The following is a 15,001-nucleotide window of genomic DNA, read 5'->3' on the forward strand; positions in this document are numbered from 1 at the left end:
ATTTAATGTACAAAAATCTATACTCACATTTTCCATGAAAAGGAATGTTGGAGAATCCAGGCATCGATCCCGGTACCTCTCGCATGCAAAGCGAGCGCTCTACCAATTGAGCTAATTCCCCATGTTCCACTTCATCTAGAACATTTAATGTACAAAAAATCTATACTCACATTTTCTATTAAAAGGAATGTTGGAGAATCCGGGCATCGATCCGGGTACCTCTCGCACGCAAAGCGAGCGCTCTACCAATTGAGCTGATTACCCATGTTCCACTTCATTAAGAACATTTAAGGTACAAAAAATTTATACTCACATTTTCTATGAAAAGGAATGTTGGAGAATCCGGGCATCGATCCCGGTACCTCTCGCATGCAAAGCGAGCGCTCTACCAATTGAGCTAATTCCCCATTTTCAGCTTACTTTAGAACATTTAATGTACAATAAATCTACACTCACATTTTCTATGAAAAGGAATGTTGGAGAATCCGGGCATCGATCCCGGTACCTCTCGAATGCAAAGCAAGCGCTCTTCCAATTGGGCTAATTTCCCATGTTCCACTTCATTTAGAACATTTAATGTACAAAACATCTATACTCACATTTTCTATTAAAAGAAATGTTGGCGAATCCGGGCATCGATCCCGGTACCTCTCGCATGCAAAGCGAGCGCTCTACCAATTGAGCTAATTCCCCACGTTCCACTTCATTTAGAACATTTAATGTACAAAAAATCTATACTGACATTGTCTATGAAAAGGAATGTTGGAAAATCCGGGCATCGATACCGTAACCTGGCGCATGCAAAGCGAGCGCTCTATCATTTGAGCTAATTCCCCATGTTCCACTTCATTTAGAACATTTAATGTACAAAAAATCTATACTCACATTTTCTTTGAAAAGGAATGTTGGAGAATCCGGGCATCGATCACGGTACCTCTCGCATGCAAAGTGAACCCTCCACCAATTATGCTAATTCCACATGTTCGGCTTCATTTAGAACATTTAATGTACAAAAAAATCTATACTCACATTTTCTATTAATAGGAATGTTGGAGAATCCGGGCATCGATCCCGGTACCTCTCGCATGCAAAGCGACCGCTCTACCAATTGAGCTAATGCCCCACGTTCCACTGCATTTAGAACATTTAATGTACAAAAAATCTATACTCACATTTTCTATTAAAAGGAATGTTGGAGAATCCGGGAATCGATCCCTGTACCTCTCGCATGCAAAGCGAGCGCTTTACCAATTGAGCTAATTCCCCATCTTCGGCTTCATTTAGACAATTTAATGTACAAAAAATATATACTCACATTTTCTATGAAAAGTAATGTTGGAGAATCCGGGCATTGATCCCGGTAACTCTCGCATGCAAAGCGAGCGCTCTACCAATTGAGCCAATTCCCCATGTTCTACTTCATTTAGAACATTTAATGTACAAAAAATCTATACTCACATTTTCTATTAAAAGGAACGTTGGAGAATCCGGGCATCGATCCCGGTACCTCTCGCATGCAAAGCGAGCGCTCTACCAATTGAGCTAATTACCCATGTTCCACTTCATTTAGAACATGTAATGTATAAAAAATCTATACTCACAATTTCTATGAAAAGACATGTTGGAGAATCCGGGTATCGATCCCGGTACCTCTCACATGCAAAGCGAGCGCTCTACCAATTGAGCTAATTCCCCATGTTCCACTTCGTTTAGAACATTTAATGTACAAAACATCTATACTCACATTTTCTATGAAAAGGAATGTTGGAGAATCCGGGCATCGATCCCGGTACCTCTCTCATGCAAAGCGAGCGCTCTACCAATTGAGCTAATTCCCCATGTTCCACTTCACTTAGAACATTTAATGTAAAAACATCTATACTCACATTTTCCATGAAAAGGAATGTTGGAGAATCCAGGCATCGATCCCGGTACCTCTCGCATGCAAAGCGAGCGCTCTACCAATTGAGCTAATTCCCCATGTTCCACTTCATCTAGAACATTTAATGTACAAAAAATCTATACTCACATTTTCTATTAAAAGGAATGTTGGAGAATCCGGGCATCGATCCGGGTACCTCTCGCACGCAAAGCGAGCGCTCTACCAATTGAGCTGATTCCCCATGTTCCACTTAATTAAGAACATTTAAGGTACAAAAAATCTATACTCACATTTTCTATGAAAAGGAATGTTGGAGAATCCGGGCATCGATCCCGGTACCTCTCGCATGCAAAGCAAGCGCTCTTCCAATTGGGCTAATTCCCCATGTTCCACTTCATTTAGAACATTTAATGTACAAAATATCTATACTCACATTTTCTATGAAAAGGAATGTTGGAGAATCCTGGCATCGATCCGTTTACCTCTCGCATGCTCAGCGAGAACTCTACCAATTGAGCCAATTCCCCATGTTCTACTTCATTTAGAACATTTAATGTACAAAAAATCTATACTCACATTTTCTATTAAAAGGAATGTTGGAGAATCCGGGCATCGATCCCGGTACCTCTCGCATGCAAAGCGAGCGCTCTACCAATTGAGCTAATTACCCATGTTCCACTTCATTTAGAACATTTTATGTATAAAAAATCTATACTCACATTTTCTATTAAAAGAAATGTTGGAGAATCCGGGCATCGATCCCGGTACCTCTCGCATGCAAAGCGAGCGCTCTACCAATTGAGCTAATTCCCCATGTTCCACTTTGTTCAGAACATTTAATGTAAAAAAAAAATCTATACTCACATTTTCTATGAAAAGGTATGTTGGAGAATCCGGGCATCGATCCCGGTACCTCTCGCATGCAAAGCGAGCGCTCTACCAATTGAGCTAATTCCCCATGTTCCACTTCGTTTAGAACATTTAATGTACAAAATATCTATACTCACATTTTCTATGAAAAGGAATGTTGGAGAATCCGGGCATCGATCCCGGTACCTCTCTAATGCAAAGCGAGCGCTCTACCAATTGAGCTAATTCCCCATGTTCCACTTCACTTAGAACATTTAATGTACAAAAAATCTATACTCACATTTTCCATGAAAAGGAATGTTGGAGAATCCAGGCATCGATCCCGGTACCACTCGCATGCAAAGCGAGCGCTCTACCAATTGAGCTAATTCCCCATGTTCCACTTCATCTAGAACATTTAATGTACAAAAAATCTATAATTACATTTTCTATTAAAAGGAATGTTGGAGAATCTGGGCATCGATCCCGGTACCTCTCGTATGCAAAGCAAGCGCTCTTCCAATTGGGCTAATTCGCCATGTTCCACTTCATTTAGAACATTTAATGTACAAAATATCTATACTCACATGTTCTATGAAAAGTAATGTTGGAGAATCCGGGCATCGATCCCGGTACCTCTCGCATGCAAAGCGAGCGCTCTACCAATTGAGCTAATTCCCCATTTTCAGCTTACTTAAGAACATTTAATGTACAATAAATCTACACTCACATTTTCTATGAAAAGGAATGTTGGAGAATCCGGGCATCGATCCCGGTACCTCTCGCATGCAAAGCGAGCGCTCTACCAATTGAGGTAATTCCCCATTTTCAGCTTACTTTAGAACATTTAATGTACAATAAATCTACACTCACATTTTCTATGAAAAGGAATGTTGGAGAATCCGGGCATCGATCCCGGTACCTCTCGCATGCAAAGCGAGCGCTCTACCAATTGAGCCAATTCCCCATATTCTACTTAATTTAGAACATTTGATGTACAAAAAATCTATACTCACATTTTCTATTAAAAGGAATGTTGGAGAATCCGGGCATCGATCCCGGTACCTCTCGCATGCAAAGCGAGCGCTCTACCAATTGAGCTAATTACCCATGTTCCACTTCATTTAGAACATTTAATGTATAAAAAATCTATACTCACATTTTCTATTAAAAGAAATGTTGGAGAATCCGGGCATCGATCCCGGTACCTCTCGCATGCAAAGCGAGCGCTCTACCAATTGTGCTAATTCCCCATGTTCCACTTTGTTCAGAAAATTTAATGTAAAAAAAATCTATACTCACATTTTCTATGAAAAGATATGTTGGAGATTCCGGGCATCGATCCCGGTACCTCTCGCATGCAAAGCGAGCGCTCTACCAATTGAGCTAATTCCCCATGTTCCACTTCGTTTAGAACATTTAATGTACAAAAGATCTATACTCACATTTTCTATGAAAAGGAATGTTGTAGAATCCGGGCATCGATCCCGGTACCTCTCTCATGCAAAGCGAGCGCTCTTCCAATTGAGCTAATTCCCCATGTTCCACTTCACTTAGAACATTTAATGTACAAAACATCTATACTCACATTTTCCATGAAAAGGAATGTTGGAGAATCCAGGCATCGATCCCGGTACCTCTCGCATGCAAAGCGAGCGCTCTACTAATTGAGCTAATTCCCCATGTTCCACTTCATCTAGAACATTTAATGTACAAAAAATCTATACTCACATTTTCTATTAAAAGGAATGTTGGAGAATCCGGGCATCGATCCGGGTACCTCTCGCACGCAAAGCGAGCGCTCTACCAATTGAGCTGATTCCCCATGTTCCACTTCATTAAGAACATTTAAGGTACAAAAAATCTATACTCACATTTTCTATGAAAAGTAATGTTGGAGAATCCGGGCATCGATCCCGATACCTCTCGCATTCAAAGCGAGCGCTCTACCAATTGAGCCAATTCCCCATGTTCTACTTCATTTAGAACATTTAATGTACAAAAAATCTATACTCACATTTTCTATTAAAAGGAATGTTGGAGAATCCGGTCATCAATCCCGGTATCTTTCTCATGCAAAGCGAGCGCTCTACCAATTGAGCTAATTCCCCATGTTCCACTTGGTTTAGACCATTTAATGTACAAAAAATCTATACTCACATTTTCTATGAAAAGGAATGTTGGAGAATCCGGGCATCGATCCCGGTACCTCTCGCATGCAAAGCGAGCGCTCTACCAATTGAGCTAATTCCCCATGTTCCACTGCATAAAGACCATTTAATGTACAAAAAATCTATACTAACATGTTCGATTAAAAACAATGTTGGAGAATCCGGGCATCGATCCCGGTACCTCTCGCACGCGAAGCGAGCGCTCTACAAATTGAGCTAATTCCCCGTGTTCAACTTCATTTAGTACATTTAATGTATAAAAAATCTATACTCCTATTTTCTATGAAAAGGAATGTTGGAGAATCCGGGCATCGATCCCGGTACCTCTCGCATGCAAAGCGAGTTCTCTACCAATTGAGCTAATTCCCCATGTTCCACTTAATTTAGAACATTTAATGTATAAAACATCTATACTCACATTTTCTATTAAAAGGAATGTTGGAGAATCCGGGCATCGATCCCAGTACCTCTCGTATGCAAAGCGAGCGCTCTACCAATTGAGCTAATTCCCCATGTCCCACTTCGTTCAGAACATTTAATGTAAAAAAAATCTATACTCACATTTTCTATGAAAAGGAATGGTGGAGAATCCGGGCATCGATCCCGGTATCTCTCGCGTGCAAAGCGAGCGCTCTACCAATGGAGCTAATTCCCCATGTTCCACTTCGTTTAGAACATTTAATGTACAAAAAATCTATACTCACATTTTCTATTAAAAGGAATGTTGGAGAATACGGGCATCGATCCCGGTACCTCTCGCATGCAAAGCGAGCGCTCTACCAATTGAGCTAATTCCCCATGTTCCACTTCATCTAGAACATTTAATGTACAAAAAATCTATACTCACATTTTCTATGAAAAGTAATGTTGGAGAATCCGGGCATCGATCCCGGTACCTCTCGCATTCAAAGCGAGCGCTCTACCAATTGAGCTAATTCCCCATTTTCAGCTTACTTTAGAACATTTAATGTACAAAAAATCTATACTCACATTTTCTATGAAAAGTAATGTTGGAGAATACGGGCATCGACCCCGGTACCTCTCGCATGCAAAGCGAGCTCTCTACCAATTGAGCTATTTCCCCATGTTCAACTTCATCTACAACATTTAATGTACAAAAAATCTATACTCACATTTTCTATGAAAAGTAATGTTGGAGAATCCGGGCATCGATTCACGTACCTCTCGCATGCAAAGCGAGCGGACTACCAATTGCGCTAACTCCCCATGTTCCACTTCATTTAGAACATTTAATGTACAAAAAATCTATACTCACATTTTCTATTAAAAGGAATGTTGGAGAATCCGGGCATCGATGCCGGTACCTCTCGCTTGCAAAGCAAGCGTTCTACCAATTAAGTTAATTCCCCATGTTCCACTTCATTTAGAACATTTAATGTACAAAAAATCTATACTCACATTTTCTATTAAAAGGAATGTTGGAGAATCCGGGCATCGATGCCGGTACCTCTCGCTTGCAAAGCAAGCGTTCTACCAATTAAGTTAATTCCCCATGTTCCACTTCATTTAGAACATTTAATGTACAAAAAATCTATACTTACATTTTCTATGAAATGGAATGTTGGAGAATCCGGGTATCGATCCCGGTACCTCTCGCATGCAAAGCGAGCGCTCTACCAATGTAGCTAATTCCCCATGTTCCACTTCATTTTGAACATTTAATGTACAAAAAATCTATACTTACATTTTCTATTAAAAGGAATGTTGGAGAATCCGGGCATCGATCCCGGTACCTCTCGCATGCAAAGCGAGCGCTCTACCAATTGAGCTAATTCCCCGCGTTCCACTACATTTGGAACATTTAATGTACAAACAATCTATACTCACATGTTCTATTAAAAGGAATGTTGGAGAATCCGGGCATCGATCCCGGTATCTTTCGCATGCAAAGCGAGCGCTCTACCAATTGAGCTAATTCCCCATGTTCCACTTCATTTAGAACATTTAATGTACAATAAATCTATACTCACATTTTCTATGAAAAGGAATGTTGGAGAATCCGGGCATCGATCCCGGTACCTCTCGCATGCAAAGCGAGCGCTCTACCAATTGAGCTAATTCACCATGTTCCACTTCATATAGAACATTTAATGTACAAAAACTCTCTACTCACATTTTCTATGAAAAGGAATGTTGGAGAATCCGGGCATCGATCCCGGTACCTCTCGCATGCAAAGCGAGCGCTCTACCAATTGAGCTAATCCCCCATGTTCCACTTCATTAAGAGCATTCAATGTACAAAAAATCTATACACACATTTTCTATTAAAATGAATGTTGGAGAATCCGGGCATCGATCCCGGTACCTCTCGCATGCTAAGCGAGCGCTCTACCAATTGAGCTAATTCCCCATGCTCGACTGCATTTAGAACCTTTAATGTACAAAAATTCTATACTCACATTTTCTATTAAAAGGAATGTTGGAGAATCCGGGCATCGATCCCGGTACCTCTCGCATGCAAAGCGAGCGCTCTACCAATTGAGCTAATTCCTCATGTTCCACTTCATTTAGAACATTTAATGTACAAAAAATCTATACTCACATTTTCTATTAAAAGGAATGTTGGAGAATCCGGGCATCGATCCCGGTACCTCTCGCATGCTAAGCGAGTGCTCTTCCAATTGAGCTAATTCCCCATGTTCGACTTCATTTAGAATATTTAATGCACAAAAAATCTATATTCACATTATCTATTGACCAGAATGTTGGAGAATCCGGGTATATATCCCGGTACCTCTCGCATGCTAAGCAAACGCTCTACCAATTGAGCTAATTCCCCATGTTCCACTGCATTTAGAACATTAAATGTAAAAAAAATCTATACTCACATTTTCTATTAAAAGGAATGTTGGAGAAACATGCCATCGATCCCGGTACCTCTCGCATGCAAAGCGAGCGCTCTACAAATTGAGCTAATTCCCAATGTTCCACTTCATTTAGAACATTTAATGTACAAAAAATCTATACTCACATTTTCTATTAACAGGGATGTTGGAGAATCAGGGTATCGATCCTGGTACCTCTCGCATGCAAAGCGAGCTCTCAACCAATTGAGCTAATTCCCAATTTTCAACTTCCTTTACAACATTTCATGTACAAAAAATCTATACTAACATTTTCTATGAAAAGGAATGTTGGAGAATCCGGGCATCGATCCCGGTACCTCTCGCATTCAAATCGTGCGCTCTACCAATTGAGCTAATTCCCCATCTTCGGCTTCATTTAGAACATTTAATGTACAACAAATCTATACTCACATTTTCTATAAAAAGGAATGTTGGAGATTCCGGGCATCGATCCCGGTACCTCTCGATCGCAAAGAGAGCGCTCTACCAATTGAGCTAATTCCCCATGTTCCACTTTATGTTGAACATTTAATGTACAAACAATCTATACTCACATTTTCTATGAAAAGGAATGTTGGAGAATCCGGGCATCGATTCCGGTACCTCTCGCATACAAAGCGAGCGCTCTACCAATTGAGCTAATTCCCCATCTTGAACTTAATTTAGAACATTTAATGTACAAAAAATCTATACTCACATTTTCTATGAAAAGGAATGTCGGAGAATCCGGGCATCGATCCCGGTACCTCTCGCATGCAAAGCGAGCGCTCTACAAATTGAGCTAATTCCCCATGTTCCACTTAATTTAGAACATTTAATGTACAAACAATCTATACTCACATTTTCTATTAAAAGGAATGTTGGAGAATCCGGGTATCGATCCCGGTACCTCTCGCATGCAAAGCGAGCGCTCTACAAGTTGGGCTAATTCCCAATGTTCCACTTCATTTAGAACATTTAATGTACAAAACATCTATACTCACATTTTCTATTAAAAGGAATGTTGGAGAATCCGGGCATCGATCCCGGTACCTCTCGCATGAAAAGCGAGCGCACTACCAATTGAGCTAATTCCCAATGTTCCACTTCATTTAGAACATTTAATGTAAAAAAAATCTATACTCACATTTTCTATTAATAGGAATGTTGGAGCCTCCGGGTATCGATCCCGGTACCTCTCGCATGCAAAGCGAGCGCTCGACCAATTGAGCAAATCCCCCATGTTCCACTTCATTAAGAACATTTAATGAACAAAAAATCTATACTCACATTTTCTATGAAAAGGAATGTTGGAGAATCCGGGCATCGATCCAGGTACCACTCGCATGCAAAGCGAGCGCTCTACCAATTGAGCTAATTCCGCATCTTCGGCTTTATTAGACCATTTAATGTACAAAAAATCTATACTCACATTTTCTATTTAAAGGAATGTTGGAGAATGCGGGCATCGATCCCGGTACCTGTCGCATGCGAAGCGAGCGTTCAACCAATTGAGCTCATTCACCATGTTCAACTTCATTTAGAACATTTAATGTACAAAAAATCTATACTCTCATGTTCTATTTTAAGTTATATTGGAGAATCCGGGTATCGATCCCGGTACCTCTTGCATGCAAAGTGAGCGCTCTACCAATTGAGCTAATTCCCCATGTTCCACTTCATTTAGAACATTTAATGTACAAAACATTTATACTGACATTTTCTATTAAAAGGAATGTTGGAGAATCCGGCAATCGATCCCGGTACCTCTGGCATGCAAATCGACAGCTCTACCAATTGAGCTAATTCCCCATGTGCCACTTCATTTAGAACATTTTATGTACAAACAATCTATACTCACATTTTCTATTAAACGGAATGTTGGAGACTCCGGGCATCGATCCCGGTACCTCTCGCATGCAAAGCGAGGTCTCTACCAATTGAGCTAATTGCCCATGTTCCACTTCATTTAGAACATTTAATGTACAAAAAATCTATACTCAAATTTTCTATGAAAAGGAATGTTGGAGATTCCGGGCATCGATCCACGTACATCTCGCATGCTAAGCGAGCGCTCCACCAATTGAGCCAATTCCCAATCTTCGGCTTCATTTAGAACATTTAATGTACAAAAAATCTATACTCACATTTTCTTTTAATAGGAATGTTGGAGAATCCGGGCATCGATCCCGAAACCTCTCGAATGCAAAGCGAGCGCTCTACCAATTGAGCTTATTCCCCACGTTCCACTTCATTTAGAACATTTAATGTACAAAAAAACTATACTCACATTTTCTATGAAAAGGAATGTTGGAGAATCCGGGCATCGATCCAGGTACCTCTCGCATGCAAAGAGAGCGCTCAAATAATTTAGCTAATTCCCCATGTTCCACTTCATTTAAAACATTTAATCTACAAAAAAACTATACTCACATTTTCTATTAAAAATAATGTTGGAGAATCCGGGCATCGATCCCGGTACCTCTCGCATGCTAAGCGAGCGCTCTACCAATTGAGCTAATCCCCCATGTTCGACTTCATTTAGAACATTTAATGCACAAAAAATCTATATTCACATTATCTATTGACCAGAATGTTGGAGAATCCGGGCATCGATCCCGGTACCTCTCGCATGCTAAGCAAACGCTCTACCAATTGAGCTAATTCCCCATGTTCCACTGCATTTAGAACATTTAATGTAAAAAAAATCTATACTCACATTTTCTATTAAAAGGAATGTTGGAGAATCATGCCATCGATCCCGGTACCTCTCGCATGCAAAGCGAGCGCTCTACAAATTGAGCTAATTCCCCATGTTCCACTTCATTTAGAGCATTTAATGTACAATAAATCTATACTCACATTTTCTATGAAAAGGAATGTTGGAGAATCCGGGCATCGATCCCGGTACCTCTCGCATGCAAAGCGAGCGCTCTATCAATTGAGCTTATTCACCATGTTCCACTTCATTTAGAATATTTAATGTACAAAAACTCTATACTCACATTTTCTATGAAAAGGAATGTTGGAGAATCCGGGCATCGATCCCGGTACCTCTCGCATGCAAAGCGAGCGCTCTACCAATTGAGCTAATCCCCCATGTTCCACTTCATTAAGAGCATTTAATGTACAAAAAATCTATACACACATTTTCTATTAAAATGAATGTTGGAGAATCCGGGCATCGATCCCGGTACCTCTCGCATGCTAAGCGAGCGCTCTACCAATTGAGCTAATTCCCCATGTTCCACTTCATTTCGAACATTTAATGTACAAAAAATCTATATTCAAATTTTCTATTGAAAAGAATGTTGGAGAATCCCGGTACGTCTCGCATGCTAAGTAAACGCTCTACCAATTGTGCTAATTCCCCATGTTCCACTTCATTTAGACCATTTAATGTACAAAACAACTATACTTACATTTTCTATTAAAACGTATATTGAAGAATCCGGGCATCGATCCCGGTACCTCTCGCATGCAAAGCGAGCGCTCTACCAATTGAGGTAATTCCCCATGTTCCACTTCATTTAGAATATTTAATGTACAAAAAATCTATACTCACATTTTCTATTAAAAGGAATGTTTGAGAATCTGGGCATCGATCCCGGTACCTCTCGCATGCAAAGCGAGCGCTCTACCAATTAACCTAATTCCCCATGTTCCACTTCATTTAGAACATTTAATGTACAAAAAATCTATAATCTCATTTTCTATGAAAAGGAATGCTGGAGAATCCGGGCATCGATTCCGGTACCTCCCGCATGCAAAGCGAGCGCTCTACCAATTGAGCTAATTCCTCATGTTCCACTTCATTTAGAACATGTAATGTACAAAAAATCTATACTCACATTTTCTATTAAATTGAATGTTGGGGAATCTGGGCATCGATCCCGGTACCTCTCGCATGCAAAGCGAGCGCTCTACCAATTGAGCTAATTCCCCATGTTCCACTTCATTTAGAACATTTAATGTACAAAAAACTATACTCTAACTTTCTATTAAAAGGAATGCAGGAGAATCCGGGCATCGATCCCGGTACCTCTCGCATGCAAAGCGAGCGCTCTACCAATTGAGCTAATTCCCCATGTTCCACTTCATTTAGAATATTTAATGATCAAAAAATCTATACTCACCTTTTCTATTAAAAGGAATGTTGGAGGATCCGCGCATCGATCCCGGTACCTCTCGCGTGCAAAGCGAGCGCTCTACCAATTGAGCTAATTCCCCATGTTCCACTTCATTTAGAACATTTAATGTACAAAAAATCTATACTTTCATTTTCTATGAAAAGGAATGCTGGAGAATCCGGGCATCGATCCCGGTACCTCTCGCATGCAAAGCGAGTGCTCTACCAATTGAGCTAATTCCTCATGTTCCACTTCATGTAGAACATGTAATGTACAAAAAATCTATACTCACATTTTCTATTAAACGGAATGTTGGAGAATCTGGGCATCGATCGCGGTACCTCTCGCATGCAAAGCGAGCGCTCTACACATTGAGCTAATTCCCAATGTTCCACTTCATTTAGAACATTTAATGTACAAAAAATCTATACTCACATTTTCTATTAAACGGAATGATGTAGAATCTGGGCATCGATCCCGGTACCTCTCGCATGCAAAGCGAGCGCTCTACCAATTGAGCTAATTCCCCATGTGCCACTTCATTTAGAACATTTAATGTACAATAACTCTATACTCACATTTTCTATGAAAAGGAATGTTGGAGAATCATGCCATCGATCCCGGTACCTCTCGCAGTCAAAGCGAGCGCTCTACAAATTGAGCTAATTCCCCATGTTCCACTTCATTTAGAACATTTAATGTACAAAAAATCTATACTCACATTTTCTATTAACAGGGATGTTGGAGAATCAGGGCATCGATCCCGGTACCTCTCGCATGCAAAGCGAGCTCTCAACCAATTGAGCTTATTCCCAATGTTCAACTTCATTTAGAACATGTAATGTACAAAAAATCTATACTCACATTTTCTATTGACAGGAATGTAGGAGAATCCGGGCATCGATCCCGTAACCTCTCGCATGCAAAGCGAGCGCTTTACCAATTGAGCTAATTCCCCATGTTCCACTTCATTTAAAACATTTCATGTACAAAAAATCTATACTAACATTTTCTATGAAAAGGAATGTTGGAGTATCCGGGCATCGATCCAGGTACCTCTCGCATGCAAAGCGAGCACTCTACCAATCAAGCTCATTCCTCATGTTCCACTTCGTTTAGAACATTAAATGTACAAAACATCTATACTCACATGTTCTATGAAAAGGAAGGTTGGAGAATCCGGGCATCGATCCCGGTACCTCCCGCATGCAAAGCGAGCGCTCTACCAATTGAGCTAATTCCCCATGTTCCACTTCATTTAGAACATTTAATGTACAAACAATCTATACTCACATTTTCTATTAAAAGGAATGTTGGAGAATCCGGGTATCGATCCCGGTACCTCTCGCATGCAAAGCGAGCGCTCTACCAATTGAGCTAATTCCCCATGGTCCACTTCATTTAGAACATTTAATGTACAAAACATCTATACTCACATTTTCTATGAAAATTAATGTTGGAGAATCCGGGCATCGATCCCGGTACCTCTCGCATGCAAATCGTGCGCTCTACCAATTGAGCTAATTCCCAATCTTCGGCTTCATTTAGAACATTTAATGTACAAAAAATCTATACTCACATTTTCTATAAAAAGGAATGTTGGAGATTCAGGGCATCGATCCCGGTACCTCTCGATCGCAAAGAGAGCGCTCTACCAATTGAGCTAATTCCCCATGTTCCACTTTATGTTGAACATTTAATGTACAAACAATCTATACTCACATTTTCTATTAAAAGGAATGTTGGAGAATCCGGGCATCGATTCCGGTACCTCTCGCATACAAAGCGAGCGCTCTATCAATTGAGCTAATTCCCCATCTTGAACTTCATTTAGAACATTTAATGTACAAAAAATCTATACTCACATTTTCTATGAAAATGAATGTTGGAGAATCCGGGCATCGATCCCGGTACCTCTCGCATGCAAAGCGAGCGCTCTACAAGTTGGGCTAATTCCCAATGTTCCACTTCATTTAGAACATTTAATGTACAAAAAATCTATACTCACATTTTCTATTAAAAGGAATTTTGAGAATCCGGACATCGATCCCGGTACCTCTCGCATGAAAAGCGAGCGCACTACCAATTGAGCTAATTCCCAATGTTCCACTTCATTTAGAACATTTAATGTAAAAAAAATCTATACTCACATTTTCTATTAATAGGAATGTTGGAGACTCCGGGTATCGATCCCGGTACCTCTCGCATGCAAAGCGAGCGCTCGACCAATTGAGCAAATCCCCCATGTTCCACTTCATTAAGAACATTTAATGAACAAAACATCTATACTCACATTTTCTATGAAAAGGAATGTTGGAGAATCCGGGCATAGATCCAGGTACCACTCGCATGCAAAGCGAGCGCTCTACCAATTGAGCTAATTCCCCATCTGCGGCTTCAATTAGACCATTTAATGTACAAAAAATCTATACTCACATTTTCTATTAAAAGGAATGTTGGAGAACCCGGGCATCGATCCCGGTACCTGTCGCATGCGAAGCGAGCGTTCCACCAATTGAGCTAATTCCCCATGTTCCACTTAATTTAGAACATTTAATGTACAAAAAATCTATACTCTCATTTTCTATTTAAAGTTATATTGGAGAATCCGGGTATCGATCCCGGTACCTCTTGCATGCAAAGCGAGAACTCTACCAATTGAGCTAATTCCCCATGTTCCACTTAATTTAGAACATTTAATGTACAAAACATTTATACTGACATTTTCTATTAAAAGGAATGTTGGAGAATCCGGCAATCGATCCCGGTACCTCTGGCATGCAAATCGACAGCTCTACCAATTTAGCTAATTCCCCATGTGCCACTTAATTTAGAACATTTAATGTACAAACAATCTATACTCACATTTTCTATTAAACGGAATGTTGGAGACTCCGGGCATCGATCCCGGTACCTCTCGCATGCAAAGCGAGGTCTCTACCAATTGAGCTAATTGCCCATGTTCCACTTCATTTAGAACATTTAATGTACAAAAAATCTATACTCACAGTTTCTATTAAAAGGAATGTTGGAGAATCCGGGCATCGATCCAGGTACCTCTCGAACGCAAAGCGAGCGCTCTACCAACTGAGCTAATTCCCCATGTTCCACTTCATTTAGAAC

General features: G+C 40.3%; 33 non-coding genes across 33 annotated transcripts; all 33 read right to left on the reverse strand.

Moving 5' to 3' along the window:
• Positions 1-48: 48 nt before the first annotated feature.
• Positions 49-121, reverse strand: Trnaa-ugc (transfer RNA alanine (anticodon UGC)). Its single transcript has one exon. It is a non-coding gene; the product is annotated as a tRNA-Ala (tRNA).
• Positions 122-334: 213 nt separating this feature from the next.
• On the reverse strand, positions 335-407 carry Trnaa-ugc (transfer RNA alanine (anticodon UGC)). Its single transcript has one exon. It is a non-coding gene; the product is annotated as a tRNA-Ala (tRNA).
• A 213-nt stretch (positions 408-620) lies between these two features.
• Trnaa-ugc (transfer RNA alanine (anticodon UGC)) lies at positions 621-693 on the reverse strand. Its single transcript has one exon. It is a non-coding gene; the product is annotated as a tRNA-Ala (tRNA).
• A 500-nt stretch (positions 694-1,193) lies between these two features.
• Trnaa-ugc (transfer RNA alanine (anticodon UGC)) lies at positions 1,194-1,266 on the reverse strand. The gene has a single exon. It is a non-coding gene; the product is annotated as a tRNA-Ala (tRNA).
• Positions 1,267-1,336: 70 nt separating this feature from the next.
• On the reverse strand, positions 1,337-1,409 carry Trnaa-ugc (transfer RNA alanine (anticodon UGC)). Its single transcript has one exon. It is a non-coding gene; the product is annotated as a tRNA-Ala (tRNA).
• Positions 1,410-1,622: 213 nt separating this feature from the next.
• Trnaa-ugc (transfer RNA alanine (anticodon UGC)) lies at positions 1,623-1,695 on the reverse strand. Its single transcript has one exon. It is a non-coding gene; the product is annotated as a tRNA-Ala (tRNA).
• Positions 1,696-1,907: 212 nt separating this feature from the next.
• Positions 1,908-1,980, reverse strand: Trnaa-ugc (transfer RNA alanine (anticodon UGC)). Its single transcript has one exon. It is a non-coding gene; the product is annotated as a tRNA-Ala (tRNA).
• A 642-nt stretch (positions 1,981-2,622) lies between these two features.
• On the reverse strand, positions 2,623-2,695 carry Trnaa-ugc (transfer RNA alanine (anticodon UGC)). The gene has a single exon. It is a non-coding gene; the product is annotated as a tRNA-Ala (tRNA).
• Positions 2,696-2,767: 72 nt separating this feature from the next.
• On the reverse strand, positions 2,768-2,840 carry Trnaa-ugc (transfer RNA alanine (anticodon UGC)). The gene has a single exon. It is a non-coding gene; the product is annotated as a tRNA-Ala (tRNA).
• A 213-nt stretch (positions 2,841-3,053) lies between these two features.
• On the reverse strand, positions 3,054-3,126 carry Trnaa-ugc (transfer RNA alanine (anticodon UGC)). Its single transcript has one exon. It is a non-coding gene; the product is annotated as a tRNA-Ala (tRNA).
• Positions 3,127-3,339: 213 nt separating this feature from the next.
• On the reverse strand, positions 3,340-3,412 carry Trnaa-ugc (transfer RNA alanine (anticodon UGC)). Its single transcript has one exon. It is a non-coding gene; the product is annotated as a tRNA-Ala (tRNA).
• A 213-nt stretch (positions 3,413-3,625) lies between these two features.
• On the reverse strand, positions 3,626-3,698 carry Trnaa-ugc (transfer RNA alanine (anticodon UGC)). The gene has a single exon. It is a non-coding gene; the product is annotated as a tRNA-Ala (tRNA).
• Positions 3,699-4,054: 356 nt separating this feature from the next.
• On the reverse strand, positions 4,055-4,127 carry Trnaa-ugc (transfer RNA alanine (anticodon UGC)). The gene has a single exon. It is a non-coding gene; the product is annotated as a tRNA-Ala (tRNA).
• A 499-nt stretch (positions 4,128-4,626) lies between these two features.
• On the reverse strand, positions 4,627-4,699 carry Trnas-uga (transfer RNA serine (anticodon UGA)). The gene has a single exon. It is a non-coding gene; the product is annotated as a tRNA-Ser (tRNA).
• Positions 4,700-4,912: 213 nt separating this feature from the next.
• Positions 4,913-4,985, reverse strand: Trnaa-ugc (transfer RNA alanine (anticodon UGC)). Its single transcript has one exon. It is a non-coding gene; the product is annotated as a tRNA-Ala (tRNA).
• Positions 4,986-5,627: 642 nt separating this feature from the next.
• Positions 5,628-5,700, reverse strand: Trnaa-ugc (transfer RNA alanine (anticodon UGC)). Its single transcript has one exon. It is a non-coding gene; the product is annotated as a tRNA-Ala (tRNA).
• Positions 5,701-5,770: 70 nt separating this feature from the next.
• Positions 5,771-5,843, reverse strand: Trnas-uga (transfer RNA serine (anticodon UGA)). The gene has a single exon. It is a non-coding gene; the product is annotated as a tRNA-Ser (tRNA).
• Positions 5,844-6,628: 785 nt separating this feature from the next.
• On the reverse strand, positions 6,629-6,701 carry Trnaa-ugc (transfer RNA alanine (anticodon UGC)). Its single transcript has one exon. It is a non-coding gene; the product is annotated as a tRNA-Ala (tRNA).
• A 70-nt stretch (positions 6,702-6,771) lies between these two features.
• On the reverse strand, positions 6,772-6,844 carry Trnaa-ugc (transfer RNA alanine (anticodon UGC)). Its single transcript has one exon. It is a non-coding gene; the product is annotated as a tRNA-Ala (tRNA).
• Positions 6,845-6,914: 70 nt separating this feature from the next.
• Positions 6,915-6,987, reverse strand: Trnaa-ugc (transfer RNA alanine (anticodon UGC)). The gene has a single exon. It is a non-coding gene; the product is annotated as a tRNA-Ala (tRNA).
• A 70-nt stretch (positions 6,988-7,057) lies between these two features.
• Positions 7,058-7,130, reverse strand: Trnaa-ugc (transfer RNA alanine (anticodon UGC)). Its single transcript has one exon. It is a non-coding gene; the product is annotated as a tRNA-Ala (tRNA).
• Positions 7,131-7,200: 70 nt separating this feature from the next.
• Positions 7,201-7,273, reverse strand: Trnaa-agc (transfer RNA alanine (anticodon AGC)). Its single transcript has one exon. It is a non-coding gene; the product is annotated as a tRNA-Ala (tRNA).
• A 70-nt stretch (positions 7,274-7,343) lies between these two features.
• On the reverse strand, positions 7,344-7,416 carry Trnaa-ugc (transfer RNA alanine (anticodon UGC)). Its single transcript has one exon. It is a non-coding gene; the product is annotated as a tRNA-Ala (tRNA).
• A 70-nt stretch (positions 7,417-7,486) lies between these two features.
• On the reverse strand, positions 7,487-7,559 carry Trnaa-agc (transfer RNA alanine (anticodon AGC)). The gene has a single exon. It is a non-coding gene; the product is annotated as a tRNA-Ala (tRNA).
• Positions 7,560-10,202: 2,643 nt separating this feature from the next.
• Positions 10,203-10,275, reverse strand: Trnaa-agc (transfer RNA alanine (anticodon AGC)). Its single transcript has one exon. It is a non-coding gene; the product is annotated as a tRNA-Ala (tRNA).
• A 70-nt stretch (positions 10,276-10,345) lies between these two features.
• On the reverse strand, positions 10,346-10,418 carry Trnaa-agc (transfer RNA alanine (anticodon AGC)). Its single transcript has one exon. It is a non-coding gene; the product is annotated as a tRNA-Ala (tRNA).
• A 356-nt stretch (positions 10,419-10,774) lies between these two features.
• On the reverse strand, positions 10,775-10,847 carry Trnaa-ugc (transfer RNA alanine (anticodon UGC)). Its single transcript has one exon. It is a non-coding gene; the product is annotated as a tRNA-Ala (tRNA).
• A 70-nt stretch (positions 10,848-10,917) lies between these two features.
• On the reverse strand, positions 10,918-10,990 carry Trnaa-agc (transfer RNA alanine (anticodon AGC)). The gene has a single exon. It is a non-coding gene; the product is annotated as a tRNA-Ala (tRNA).
• Positions 10,991-11,620: 630 nt separating this feature from the next.
• Positions 11,621-11,693, reverse strand: Trnaa-ugc (transfer RNA alanine (anticodon UGC)). The gene has a single exon. It is a non-coding gene; the product is annotated as a tRNA-Ala (tRNA).
• A 69-nt stretch (positions 11,694-11,762) lies between these two features.
• Trnaa-ugc (transfer RNA alanine (anticodon UGC)) lies at positions 11,763-11,835 on the reverse strand. The gene has a single exon. It is a non-coding gene; the product is annotated as a tRNA-Ala (tRNA).
• A 1,214-nt stretch (positions 11,836-13,049) lies between these two features.
• On the reverse strand, positions 13,050-13,122 carry Trnaa-ugc (transfer RNA alanine (anticodon UGC)). The gene has a single exon. It is a non-coding gene; the product is annotated as a tRNA-Ala (tRNA).
• Positions 13,123-13,192: 70 nt separating this feature from the next.
• On the reverse strand, positions 13,193-13,265 carry Trnaa-ugc (transfer RNA alanine (anticodon UGC)). Its single transcript has one exon. It is a non-coding gene; the product is annotated as a tRNA-Ala (tRNA).
• Positions 13,266-14,478: 1,213 nt separating this feature from the next.
• On the reverse strand, positions 14,479-14,551 carry Trnaa-ugc (transfer RNA alanine (anticodon UGC)). Its single transcript has one exon. It is a non-coding gene; the product is annotated as a tRNA-Ala (tRNA).
• Positions 14,552-15,001: the final 450 nt, after the last annotated feature.

Source organism: Euprymna scolopes, chromosome 39 (genome assembly GCF_053919585.1).
Source record: "Euprymna scolopes isolate OS-2025 chromosome 39, ASM5391958v1, whole genome shotgun sequence".
Lineage (NCBI taxonomy): Eukaryota > Metazoa > Mollusca > Cephalopoda > Sepiida > Sepiolidae > Euprymna > Euprymna scolopes.